This window comes from Athalia rosae, chromosome 1, assembly GCF_917208135.1.
Source record: "Athalia rosae chromosome 1, iyAthRosa1.1, whole genome shotgun sequence".
Taxonomy (NCBI): Eukaryota; Metazoa; Arthropoda; class Insecta; order Hymenoptera; family Athaliidae; genus Athalia; species Athalia rosae.
Window position 1 is genome coordinate 27,876,684 of NC_064026.1, and position 15,201 is coordinate 27,891,884.

A 15,201-nucleotide genomic window follows, 5' to 3' on the forward strand; every position below is an offset into this window, starting at 1 on the left:
GGACAATTTTTTCCCAAAGTTATTCCTCTTCTCCGCAGCATCCCCAAACATCAGAAGAATTTCGGCCACGCGACGATCCCGCAGAGAAGTCCGGAGCTCCTCATCAGATCCTCCCCTCCGAGATCCTCCCATTTCTTTATCGGTGGTGATTCGAACAGGAATGATCCTTTTCGGAATTCTGGTTGTTTTCTTTTTTCTTGCGTATGATTTATCTCGTCTCGACTGATTTGCGCGGCTCCGGGGTGATCGGCGTATATTTTCCAGGTCTCCTGCAGTTTCCCTGGAATAGCGATGCGATCGGCGCAGTTTCGGGACCGCCCGGAGCCACGCAAGCGCACACTCGCTCGCCTCGCCGCAAACTAACCCTAACTCGAGTCTCCTGCGACCTAGTCGTAACCTTTTCCCCCACCCTTAATAACCCGATAGGGTAGCCGAAAGCTCAACCCGCCCCGGTGCGCGCGCATTTTCACGACCCCGAACAACCACCCGATTGGCTATCGGCACTCCCCTTTCAGATTCACCGGGATTTTCCCATAGGGAGCTTTTTTCCCCCTCCCTTTGATTCGCTTCGCTCTCCCTACCTTCGACTCATCCCCTCCATCTCTCGGTCGTCGTATACCTACGTGGGTTCAACGCGAAAGTTTACAGGGGATAGAGAGCCCGGCCCGGCCCGACCCACGCGTCGCGTCACGTCGCGTTCCGTCGATCCCAAAACAATTGGAGAGCACAGATTCGAATTTAAACGGTTTCGACGGAGCGTTAGAACGCGCGTTACGCTCTCACCACCCTACTCCACAATCGTATGTTATGCGCCTCGCAGTTATACGTTATGTTACGTTAGTTTGACGGTTGGTTGGTTAATTAAGGGTGCGTACAAAACCGCCGCTTTTCGTGCTATTTCCATCCGCCACGTACCCTACAAAAACCACCCCCTCTCTCTCTCTCTTTCTCTCTTGCAGTTTATAATAGGAGGCGGAATATTTGAGTACCTTTACGAACGTTCTTTGCTGCAGTTGCACCGCACGCTTCATTCTGCTTTGGATAAGGTTATCTATTGTTTAGCTTTATTGCTTTATACGGGGTTGATGAAAAGAGTCGTCGGACTCTTTTCACCCTGTCATACTGTAACGGCGTGTAACGTAATTTTTCCATCGATCGAGTAGCCCAATGACCGTTCGACTAAAATTCACGACTTTTTTCGAAACAATTAATCACCATGCACAAATTTTGTAAAACCAAAACTTTATCCAAGATGGATTTTTATTCGCAGTATTAGTCATCGTGCACGGGGGTGTAGTTGTATTTTTTTTGTACAGATAAATTTTTAAACACCTGTATATTGTGGTATTGTCTACGTACCTTGTACCGCGTGTATACATATGATTATATTCAGCATAAATTAAAATTAATCGCTAATTGTCCTTGGTAAAAATATAAAGAGCAAAATATGCGGGTAAGTTGTCGAAGGTTGAAATCCCATCATTGTACTCTAGGTTGAATGGAGATTCAGGTGCAATGCCAAGCCCTCATTTGAAATTCTCATCATCCAGAGAAGGTCAAGCTTATATCTCGTCTCTCCTGCATTTTCTACAAACGATATATGCGCGCGTTAAAGTCATCGTGAGGCGGAAAAAAATTCTTCCACACCGTCATAAAAGGACAATAAAAATTATGATTATATAACAATGATAACAACAATAATCAATAAAAGTAATCGTAGATATATATATAGGTAATTCCTTATCTCTTTGATACACGCGCCTCGACAGATGGTTATATAGTGCAAATGCTATTAGGTATCGCACGTATAGTATACACATATATATACCACCCATCTACGTACTTTTGTATCGGCGACGCCGTACTACATCCCTCAATTTCGGGTCACAAAATCCTTAAGCTTCTCTTTCAAGTCGCTTTTATATACACAGAAGAAAATCTCCCCATAGTATAGAATAATTCATCCCTTTTATACCAATTATATCCTGAGGGATTTTGATCTCTTCCCACATATACAAAATCCTGTATGTACGTATATATCCCTACCTATGATGCATATGATCGTGAAAGATTCTAAATTAAGTATAATATACGGTGCGTTTGCGGTAACAATTAATTTTCGAAATTACGTACGCGAAAAATTATTGATTGATTTTTTTTCTGTGAATCTATATTTATAATTCGGTTGGGAGTGAAGAATAAATTTCTTTCCAATAAGATCGACCAAAATCTATAAACATAAATTGTCTTTCGACATTTTCTAGGTATCGATGCACCCCGCACAGCTGGGAAGCGGCCTCGGACAAAATGATGACCAGAGTCTTCTTCCGAGGAGATATGGAATGTTCTGTGGCACGTTACAGTTTAATTAACTAAAGTACGTTTGCGGTCGAGTGCTATTATGGAAGGACAGCTACTTACATTTATACGTGTGTATACATATATGTATAATATTTATGTACCTATAATATACCTGTGAGTTTTAAGCGTTGCAAGACAATAACAGCTGCTGGGGGTGAGCTGGTATAGTTGTTGGCCCCCGCAGGAAAGGTAAAGGGTGTTCCCTTTCCTTTTCTTCCCTTTTTGCCCCTCTTTTATATGGGACGTAGTACGTGTCGGCCTCACTCGAAAGCCTGCGGCTACAGACTACAAAATCCTCAGTCACGCTAGGAAATGGATAAATGTTATTGATACGGTTGGTTAGATTGCGTTTAGTTCAGGTTTGTAGGATGTAATACTTACGTATGTAGATGTTAAACTTATACTTGTAGGTATATACATATATGCTACCCTTAGGGTTCTGCGTTTGTTACCCGCACGCGTCTAGAAGGAGACTAAAAAAGAGGAACGACCATTTCTACCATCCGATTATTCGTTTTATTTTATCTATTTATTTTTTCTATTCTATTTTTTTCTCTCCTTCTATTATTAACCCCTAGCCCACCTAGACCCACTGTTGCCAAGTGATATTCTTTAGTTTATTTCATCGAGTCATTCTCTATGCTAACGATAACTTCGATGATCTATACGAAAAATTAATACGGTTTCAAGAAATCATATGAAATAATTGAACAAAAAATTTATACGCGACGTCAGTTTGAATTCATTTTATGGTCAACGAATTTCTATTCGTTTTTTCTTTCTTTCTCTTCGCTGACCGGATTAAATGTACCCGATGAATTCTGATACACAGTGTACGCAATAGATCCTAGTAAGATAGTAACGACTCATCCTCGCATCTGCCTTTAGAAATATATAACCCGTCGAACGCCCACGATGCGTATGGGGTGGTTGTTGCACGTGTCGATATAAATGAGATGGTATTAATAAGACGGAAAGAATTTCACATAACGGCTAACCTTCTGTTCGTTAGTTTTTATTTTCTCTAATTGAACGGCGGCGTTCCGAGATCTGTTCAGTTTTATTTCATTCTATTTTATTCTATTTATTTATTTCGTGTCTCCAGTTTATGTTGCCTATTAAAATTGAAGTGCCAAATTTGGTTCGCTCTCAATTTTATTAGTCCCTCTCCTCTCCCACAGCTTTACAGTTACGTGTCAATTACTTGCGTCAACGGCTCTTCCGATCTTGTGCTGCACAGTGACAGGAAGTCCGGAAATGAGATAGGTAGGTGTACGAATACGTATATATATATATTTTTTGTTTTGGCTACATGGTATTGTGTGTATCCTGTATGTACATATAAGTGTATACTTTGCGCAGGAAACCGGCGAATCAGGATACATACTTATGTGTATATATTTACTTAGTTTCTCGATTATACATATGTATAGGTAATGTATAATATATATCCGTATAGATTTTTTTAATGTAGCTATTTTATGGACTTTAACTACCGCGATATATCTGGTATTATATCCACCAGATGGTCGACCAAGGGCTCGCAGATAGAGTAAAAAAGAAAAAAGAATCAAAAAAAAATCTATATTATCTACACAGTTTGTAGATTAGCCGTGAAAATTCCTATTAATTATACCAAGATTGATTTTTTGTGTCTTTAAAGGACAAAAAAATGACATCGATAAGAAAAACAACTTAACAATGATGATAATGATGGAAAGAAAATTGAAAATTCTTCGATTTTTCTCAAAATTTATTTATTTCTAGGGAGTGAAAAAAGTCGCATTCTACAATGACGACGGAATATTTAATCGTGCGATTTTTTTCGGCGTTGATTGGATTATCCGATTGAATAATACGTGAAACGTGCTTTTGAAAACTTTTATATAATCCTACGATCATCTGTCAGGATGAAAGCCGTTATGTACTTTTAGATAATTTCCCACGACGACCCGAACGTGTACGTGGTTATTGTAGAATTTTGCCACGTTTGTATCGTTTTCAGGGTTCATTATCCTGCGATAATGAGATCGACAAGAGCCGGAGTGCAGAATAATCCTCACAATGATGGCATTTTGATTTTTTGTTGTTTCCTTTGCGCCAAATTTCGCCCCTTCTGTTAGCCACAGAATCTTGATAATGCGTTGCACGGGAGATTTAATCGGTCCCGAACACAATGGCCCTTGAAACGACCGAAGAAACAATAGAAAAATGGAAAAATACACTCAAGAATTTTGCTATTGTTCTTACTCTGTATAAATCTGCACGAAATAACCCTTGCACTCACTGTGTCATACGTAACTCTCCACCTGACCGTGAGAAAAAATGATCTATGACAGCGACTTGTGAAAAACGAACGAAAATTTTTCTCCAACGTTTATGCGGTCCAATTATCAGTGTAATATTAATTACGGACAGCGATTATTCTATAGGTGTGTAATAATTTTATGTATTTCGCCATTTTATGTATACGTTATGCGAAGGGTGCGGTGCAGGCTGGTGTGATTAGCGCGTGGTTCGTAGTACAAGGGAGATTTGGAAGGGCTGAAATTCGAAGGGCGCAGAATGCGGAGCAACAGGTGGGCTTTTTGGAGGACCTATTTAGACACACATACGGTGTATCGTTTTGTGAAATCCGCGCTCTGTACCCGCCCGCTACAGAACGGACTGGTTTCTCTTAACTTTTTTCAAAAACTGAGGATCCCCATCCGAAGGAGAAATTTTTCGCTGAATGCCCCATGTGCAACTGAAAAATGGCAAAACGTTGCAAGTATTCACAGCTGATCGCGAGGCTGATCGTACACGAATTTTTATTCTTTCCGAGCGCAACGAATTCTAAACTACATATCGTTACTTACAATTAGGTACATAGGATAAGTACGTATGCAAGGTGTATATAATTATTTTTGCTCGTATAAAAATTGCGGTTATAACCGTAGAGCGACGTGTTTAACTCACCTGTTAAAAATAATATGTGTTATTACGTAAACCTTGGCTGACAATTGGTGAATTAAAACGGACAGTTGGTCCGTACGCGAGGTAGATATAGTTATTCGGTACACGCAGTATCCAAGCAGGACCATATGTGACCGTAACAGATATATATGTGTGTATAACTGCGGACCGATATAAAGGGATATAATATACACTTGATCATATATTTTATTGCAGGGGGCGGGAAGGGTCTCGCACTATCATTTTCCATGGGAACCCCGTGCGTGAACCCTTACAGATATTACCGCCGCTGTGTGATGTGGATGAATTCTTACACATCGCGTATGCTTCGCGTTAGTATATTGTGCGCACGTATATATAGGTCGTGGGAAAATCCAACAGCTATTTTGATCGAGTATCATTTTATCATTTATTATGCAACTGCACGTATACCGTACATGAAATCCGAACAAACTAAACTCAAATTTTTGTCAATTATTTTAGATATGTATAGAATAGGTATACATTGACGATCAAACTGATTATAATTAATAAGTGTCGCTTGTTTACGGTTAATATCAGTTGTACATCGGTAGTAAACCATAACGATCCGTAATTTATATCTTTGGTAAAGGTATACGAGATTATAAAAGCCGTATTGTTTGAACTGGTGGAAAGTGACCCTTGAGACTAATCGCGCCTTTAATGCGAAACAATAATATTCCACGTGAATCGTAATTATACTAAAACACCGTAGCGTGATTCGCGACGATCTAAAATACCCGATATAATGCACACCGAATCTATAGAGATATCTACCCATGATATATAATAACGTTTGATAATATGTGACAGGTATTCCAGATTTTTTTCACCTTTTTTCTCTTCTCCCTATCATTTCTACGACGTGTCGTGAAACAATCATCGAGACCCATAACCGATTTCGTGTGAATTCACAAATTCCTTCCGCCGTTTTTTGTTAAATTTATTTATTTTTTCAGCGTATACATAAGCTGAGGTTGTATATATATATGTACACGGTATATCTTATGTGAAAAAGGAGTACCGAGCAGCTACGATTACTCTATGTATTATACGGTAATATACGTAGAAGTAATTCGACGCTTTTGGCGCGTGACGGATATCAGAAACCAAGCATCTTCAGGAAACATTATAGCTATATTATATACCTGGTGTAAAATTGGGTGAGGTTAGGTATTATAACTCGGGTGAACGAGAGGCCTGTAAGTTACCCTTGAGAGCTGTAAAGGAACCTTAACTGGCACGTGTCAGGATATGACGAGGAGCCAACCACCGAGTGGTCGAGTCCACCGCGACGCATCGTCGCATCGATCCCTTATCATTCGACCGACACTTTTCACTCCTACTTCTCTGTCTTATCTTTTTAAATTTTTTTCATTTTTATATTTTTACCAACTCGAACTTTTTCTTTTTTTCATTCAATCGAATTGTTCCTAAAACTTTTGCAACCGGCAACAAAAGCGAATAAATTCTCGACGATTGCGATGTACGCGGAGCGATTCGTTGAACAATTTTGATACGTGCATGTAGAAAAATGTACCGATCCTGGTGGTTTTTGAATAATATGCTCACGCGTACAGAACGTCCATTCTCTTTGTAACGTCACGCGGTGTTCTCGTTATTTGTGACAGGCGTTTTAGCAGTCGCGTACTACCACGGTAGGTCTCGTATACCTATGTGTATGCGTAGTGTGTAGCGTACGTATTGTATAATAAGGGCGCAGGACGTACGTTCTTGGACGCGTGACAGTCACAAAGGGATTAAAAAATAGTCCTTATCCAAGTAGTGTGAACCGAAAAGTATATTCTTTACTATAATACGCGATACATATATATGTATAGATATACGTATACGAACCATCCCCACACCGTAACCCCCGTCTGTTAAAAAATGTCCCATTTACACGTACACATACGTAGGTACGTACGTACGTATATACGATATCTAGGCAGGAAAAGAAAGGGAAAATTCGCGGGGTGTTCGATACGGGAAAAATGGATGTGTAGTATATACGAGCAAATCCTGCGGGTTCGAGTAGGTGTTCGCACCTACACAGATACATACGTGTGTACGTGTATCGTAGGTACATAGGTATATACCTACCTACCCTAATACGCACCTAGTATAGGTCGTTCGTGCAAAAGAAGCACATCTGTCACTGCGCCGGCAGCCAGGTCGGATGAATTCAATAAGGATTATTATACACCCCGCGTTATGGTGTATATGGTATCGAAGGGAACGCGCGTGTACTGATTTGAAAGGCCAAAGTAATACGGACGCGCGATCCGATATCCTTGAACATCCGACGCGAATTAAAATTATCAGGAGATTCGAGTAAGAAAAAAGAAAAAGGTCAAAATCCGAAAATCTTTCGGTCCGCTTCAGTTTTCAGAATGGATGTCGCACAGAATTTTCAAAGTTTTTCAAAATATCAGAAAAGTCAGGACCGAAAATTCGAAATCGTCTCCCCGACACACCGACGCCTTTTTTGTGTTTTATATACCGATATACGTGAGTATATATTATCTTATGTACCGCGGGGAGTTGAGAGCATATAATTATTAGATATGGGGGAATTAAACGAAGCCTTTCGCATTCTGTAACGTAATGGCACTTGTACGGTGTCCTATAATATATTAGAGTAGATTACTTTACCGTCACTATGATGATGCATATTCCGGTATTACGTTTTATGCATATACATAGGTATATATACACCTGTACTACACATATTCACACGTATATTACACGGTACGTAACGAGGTGTGTTGCTCTACACTTTACGTACCTATACTCCTGACGTGCATGGGGTCCTTTTTCGATGTATCCAGAGCATCGAAGGCAGCTGCCCGGAAGGACAACCGCGACACTTCCTTCCTGTTTATAGGTACACCTCATGTACTGTCCTTATGTATACTTTTATCGATACATATCTGCACCCCCGGATCACGCGTACGTACGTACGTACGCGTCTTCATATATACATTTGCATATTGAAGTGGAATTTTTTTTTTTTCCTCCACGAGGATTTCAAAATGACCCCCGAGATTCGACCTGACGCCAACGGCTATTTTTTTAAATTGCAGTATAACGAGCGAAAAATCTTAAAAATTTGAACCCGTCTGACACGTGATATTGAAATTACTGCCGCGTCCCCAATTAAAGTAAGAAACGAGAACGAAAGACGAGAAAAGAAATATAAAAAGAAGGACGAACGGGGTGTAAAGTTGAAATGTTTTTTTTAAGTTTCCAAATTTTTCCCGTTCACGAATATCAAGGTATAATGGAAAACATTACGGAAACCGTATATATGTTAAGAGCATAACTGCGGCTTCTCAAACTGTAACGCGCGGGATGATCGTCCGCTGCCCGTAATTGATCATCTCTTTTTTAACGGTACGTGGAATCAACGAAAAAGAAAAGAACCAAATACAAGGGTGTCTTGAGACACGTGCAGTATACGTACGTACGTACTGTACGATCGCACACATGCATGACGCTGGTCGGCGGGATTAAATTCGAAATTAGCGGCACGGGATATGCATACAGTATATTTATTTATACATGGGGGTCATCGGGAAACCTGCTATGGGAGTTTCACCTGTTTGGTCGTCGCGACGCATGGGTGCTCTTTGTGAGCTTCGCCGCGCGCGTCCGATCGACGCCATATGCGCGATGAACTCGCGTTAAGTGGTTGTCATTACTGCGCCATATATACTCTACAGTACTACCTGTCGTATACGTATGCATATACACGTACATTAAGCGAGTATACATGCTCCACATAATTTGTTACATCTATAACTACCCACTGCAGGCTACTTTTTACAAGTTTTTTTATTAATTTTTTTTCATGGCATATGTAATAACCTGCTACAGTTTGTATTGTATATATATACGCTACCGGTGCACTTGCTGAATTGAGTCCCGAGGGACATCATATATTAACCCCCATAGACGGTCGCAATTTTACTATTTGGACCTCCGTACAAACCCCTATAGATTCGTCGTGACGGACGAGGAATTATTAAACGTCAGACAAAAAGCGACCGTCTTTTCTATCGTGTAATCGATGCACGTGTGTCTAGGAATGTTGGAGGAGCCAATTAAATTAATTCAAATAAAAGGAATCGAAATTGAGAAAAAAAAAGAGAAACAAGATAGTTCGGTCATAAATATTTTTGTGAAAATTAAACATCTTGCAGTGAAGATTATATTCAATTAAACCATCTGACCATAGATATATTCTTCACGATAGTAACTATTTCATTACCTGGATATATTTCCAGGTACTGCCACGTTACGTGTACGTTGAGTCTTTGAATAGCTATGAAAAGTTATAGCAAACATAATTTTTAATATTCATCTCGTCTTCTCGCGAGTTGGTTTATTAACATCGTTTACCACAACCCTCACCTCCCCCCGGGCCCCTCAGCCCTCCCCTTTTCGCCTCTTCCCTTAAATACTTACCCTCGTCAGATAATAATTAGGGAATATTGCAACATTCTTCATAACTTCATAACGACTCTCGATTCCGAACTAATTACACTTACACGTACAAATGTATACCTACGTTACGGTACAATCTTTCACTTCAAATAATAACTACCTAATTTTCTAATGATGAAAAATATTGAAAAATTCTGTAAATTTTTTCCATCAAATTTTTACGCTGTAGCTACGGTTAATTATAATACCCTAGAATCCGAGTGAAAATTACGGAAATTAAAATACGAGCGTAATAAACGACACAATTTTGTTCTCGTAAAATGTAATGTGTTGAAATTTAATCGTAGAAAAAGTCTATAACAATTTATAATTAGCTGCACCCCTAATTGCGACATCAAAGGAGTCGAGCCAGTTTTCCATCCGTACGAATACATTGCAAAGGTCCGATTTATAATGTCGGTTGGGAAAAATTTCTCTTATACAATTGCATTTTACGATGAAAAGAAGGGGTACAATTTGCCCGTACCTTCGGGAGATCGAGGAGTTCTTTCGGAAATTGGCTCTTCAAAATTTTCGATTTATATCATAGTCGGTTTAATTATTCTTATTTTACTTCTCTTCTTCTTTGGGCACCGTCACAGGAGCCCGTATGAACCTATGCTACTTAGAAACATATGATATACGTATGCATAAGTATACCTGAGTGGAGTTTTTTTTTTTTCATTCCTAAAGTTGTTATAATAACGTATATCGTGGTCGTATACATATGGGCACTTATGAGAAGAAAAAATAACTCTAGTCTTCTGTCCCAACTCGAAATACCTAGTGGTAAAATGGTCCCAAAGTATAACAACACATGCGTACACCTATGTAGGTACCTACTAACCATTAGATTTCAATGCCCCTATGCCCGGCATAAGAGCTACTTTTCTCTTTTTCCGCGTTATATGCCTCGGTAAAATATCCTCGCCTCTATTTCGAAGACTTAGAAATATATAACAATATAATAATGGATATCTTTCAGAAGCGATCAGACCGTTTCTTTTTTTTCATGTACGTACACATGGGATAGGAGAAAAAACAGCAGGAGATGATTTTCAGTTCGTCGTTTATGTTTTCTTCTACAATTTTTGTCAACCCGCATAATTTTTCATTCGTTAACTGTCAAGAAGATGAATTTGTCGGAAGAGAATTTCGGACAAATATGGTGTGTCAATTTTGAAAGTGATGCGTCCGGTTGCATTCGATTTTTCTTTTAACTTCTTTAAAAAATCTCTCTTTTTATCTTAATAGCCGTACACATACGTGATGTACGTATAATGTTGTCGCAGCTGCCGATTCTTCCGTACCGTAAAAGTGCAGCAGCAGACGACCTGATTTTACTTTTCAACAATTACTGGCACGAAACTATACATACATAATCTGTTCAACGATAAGAAGAATAATTAATAATTTCAAGCGACGTGTTCTCGTAAAAGGCATATATAAACCGATTTATATCTCTATATACTTACGGTACATATGATATACTTGACGGTCACAGGAACAATTTCAAACATATGGCCATACCCATTTTTTAAATATTTTTTCCTTTTTCCCTTTTTTCGCTTCTCTTTTTCCCTCTTTTTTGTTTCGCGGTCTTGCAGTTCTTGTTCGCAAAACTTTATTAATACAATCTTACAAGATCGTGCAAACCCCGGAGCAATTACCCGTGGTTTTTTTTTTATTATTGTATTTTTTTGGTTTTTTATTCAGATTAATTTTTTTTTTTTTTCTCTCTCCGTTACGCTTCTGTGCAGGTACACGACGTACAGTCGTAGCTACTGCTGCAAAACACGCGGTACAAAATAATTATTACATCGAGGGCTACGGTACAGAAGAGCGTGACCCTCGGATTTAAATGGAAACTTTAATATTATATTCGACAGTAATGACAAAACACGGAAATATTACGTTAGCCTGTTTGAGCGGAATGTGGTTCGTGCCGATGATTTCAACCTTTTTGATTCGCGTTTTAATTATACGGAAAGAATTCAAAGGGAATTGAAAAAAGTGTGGAAAAATTCGTTCGAACGATTTTTCAAAAATTCCAAAATTTAACGTTGAAAATGTGCGGTATAATCGATCAAAAAGTTGGAGATAATTTTCTTCCCGAACAAAACTTTGTCATCGCCATTCGAATGGATGAAAATTTTTCTTCTGAAACTTATTGGTCCAACATTCCTGACAATTCGAGGCTATACGGCAGCGCGAAGATTGAAAAATGACGTTTCCGAGGACCACCCTAATTTACAAGTGTGTACGTAAACATCCCATATGGGTAGGTAACATTGCGCCGCATTTATACCAATGCACATAAGGATGCGCGAGGAGGAAGGATATGTGTATATAGTCGGCATGTGGTCGACGGTACAACGCGTGCAGCTACCCTATATAAATTTTCTAGTGTTCGGTTCATACGACGCGATTTCTATGGCGTATTACTATTTGCCAAGGGATGCTGGTGGACAGATGCCTAAGTGGAAACCCCTGCTGCTGCTATATTGCTATGCAGTGTACGTAAGCGGTACTACGTAGGTACCCGTAGATCGGCGTATAACCGCGGCCCACCCCCGTTTTCTCTCTACGTCGTCATTTATTTCATGCAACCGTATTAAGCGCACGCAACTCCATATAGGTATGTATAATACGAGAGGATCCACTCGAGAACTTCTTCATCGGAAAGTACTTTCTTTGCACTCGTTCAATTGAAAAATGCAGGACGATTCGTTGCAGGAGCGCCTGCATGCCGCGCCGCATCGTATGTAGCGTTGCCCGAACAACGTTATTAGTTGGTGGAAATATCTCGAAATCGGATGTAAAAAAATTAGGAAGGGGGTGGGGAAACCGTGAAACGATATCGAGTTGAAGTCAAAAATCTTCCTTTCACTTGAATGTCATTAACGTGATAATTGATATTGAGGAGACCCGATTTCAGAGAGAGAAAGAGGAAATTTTTTTTATTTCAAAAATTGAAAACGAACGATTTTTTTATGCAGTCGCATCGAACGCGCGCCAATGATCGAGTCTCTTGGGTATTTGACTTGCGAGATTATACGCAGCCTGACTCTAGAGTAAATCGAACCCTTCGTGTGTATATCTATCCATCCCTGTATACATATTATATAATATAGTGGTCAAATATAATTATCGTGGTATTCAAACAGAGTCGTGTGCTGCACCAGCATTCAGGAAGCTTAGATAACGACGATAATATTAGACAATATTATCAAATTCAACAATAATGTGGCGATATACATAACCAGGTATACGCAATATATGTATACAATGAGGGATGGTAATCTTATCTGAGTCGAGCGTGCGTCGCGTGTCCAAATAGAAATAAGAGAGAACAAGTCCTGAAGGAGTGAAGAGTAAAATGATAAAAAAAAAAAGACAACGAGACGGTAGAAAAATTACAATCCTCGGATAAACCTGCACTCCGATGTCTATGTATGTATATACGTATAATATAATATCTAGGTTTACTTTGATAATATTTTTCTATGGTACCCATAAAAAAGAAATCTCTCAAGTTAAACGCATATGTTTACCCCTTCTATCAATATTCCATCGTGATATATCCTACAGGTTGAATGACACTCGGTACCTAACACTGCGGTTTACTGCGAGATTTTTCCACTTCGTTTTGGAAGAATTTTGTTTTTTTTCTCTTCATTTTATGGATATAACAATATGATTGCTATTCTCGATTTCTCTACAATGAAATAGTTATACAGCTGCAGTGAAAATGCAGTGAAACAACAGCAACAAAATTACACAAATGACTGCATCAAAAAGAAAGATATTCTAATTTGGGAGACCTACCTCCTGTTACATTTTCACTTCCTTTGGTGACGCGTGCCCCGATTTAATCACCCTCGGACACAAGAGTAAAAAATGAAAGGAAAAAAACCGTGCCCAGAAATATGTTAATACGCCTCTATTTTGCATTACAGGACGGGGGGGGTGAAGTTTAGTCACAATTATACGATCGGTATCGGTCACAACAGCAAAGATAATCATCATCTTGCATATCATTACGATATACGATGAAAGTGTAAATGCGAAATGCAAATCGAAGGAGCTCGCAATCGGCGAAAAATCGGGACTAGAGAGACTTGGACATTTCGAAAAGAGGACTAGATACGGTAGCAATTTTTCTTCATTTCTCTAATCACCCATTCGGCCATATCCGCCCTATTATCGTTTCCTATACCCACAGGGTGTCGCATTCGTTTTCTACTTCCATCTCCCTCGTCGTCTCTCTCGTGTACGATCGGTATCTACCTACCGATCGCGACCTCATACCACTTTCATCGTAGATATACCACGGCATACCTACCTGGGCCCGGTGTTCAATCCTCCGCTATATATATACACAATACATACCTATATACCTACGTATGTACCAACGTATCTATATGCATACACAGCGGATCTGCAGGCGCGTGGAAGCGGGCCAGGTGGTGTGACGTGGCTCTATATGGGGGCCACGCATGGGGGTCGTAGCTACCCACCTTGTACATATCCTCCGTTACACACAAGCATATTATTTACCTTATTATAAGTCACGCACACATACGTATAATGTGATGTATGGAGACTTTGGGGTGTTGTGCAGTCGAGGGACAGCTGCGCGTACGACAATGCAATAACTAAGGTGGCATAAAGTGGGGGGGCCTCAGGGGCGATACACGTTCTTGCACCGGCACTAACAACTTATTCTCATTGTTATTATTATTGATATTGTTTTCAGTATTTAAACAAACTCGAATTGCCATACGCTATACGCTTCTTTTTATCGTTCAATTTGTGGAACGGGGATGCTGTATATAACGTCAGTCTTGTTTGTATCTTTCAGGTGCAGCAGCGGACTCTTCGTGCAACGATAACGAGAACGAATACCAAAGATGAGGAAAAATCATTTGGTGTACGCATTTTTTTTTTTTCTTTGAATCTTTATTTAATAAGATTCGAATTTCGGTGAGTGACAGGTATGGGTATACACGCGACTGCCATAGCCAATACACGTGTACCGCCATCCCCCTTGTTGAGACGTCACGAAAAAACTTGCGCTGCGAGCAGCTGATTCTCCGAAGACGTAGGGGTCCCCGCACTTGTTGAGAAAAGAAGACATTCAAAAGAGAGAAGGAAAGAAGGTGTGACGTAGTACCTTTTGTAAATACACGTCACTACGATGTACATGTACATAAGTAAACAAAACCTCGTACAAGGTGAACTTGAGAAATACACGTAACATTTGTATCTTACAAGAATTACGATCAGATCAGCACTACTTATTTTGCTTTCATTTTCCCCTCCAACCGAAGGCCAGCCTGACACTTTGAAAATCCACCCCTTGTAATGTATACG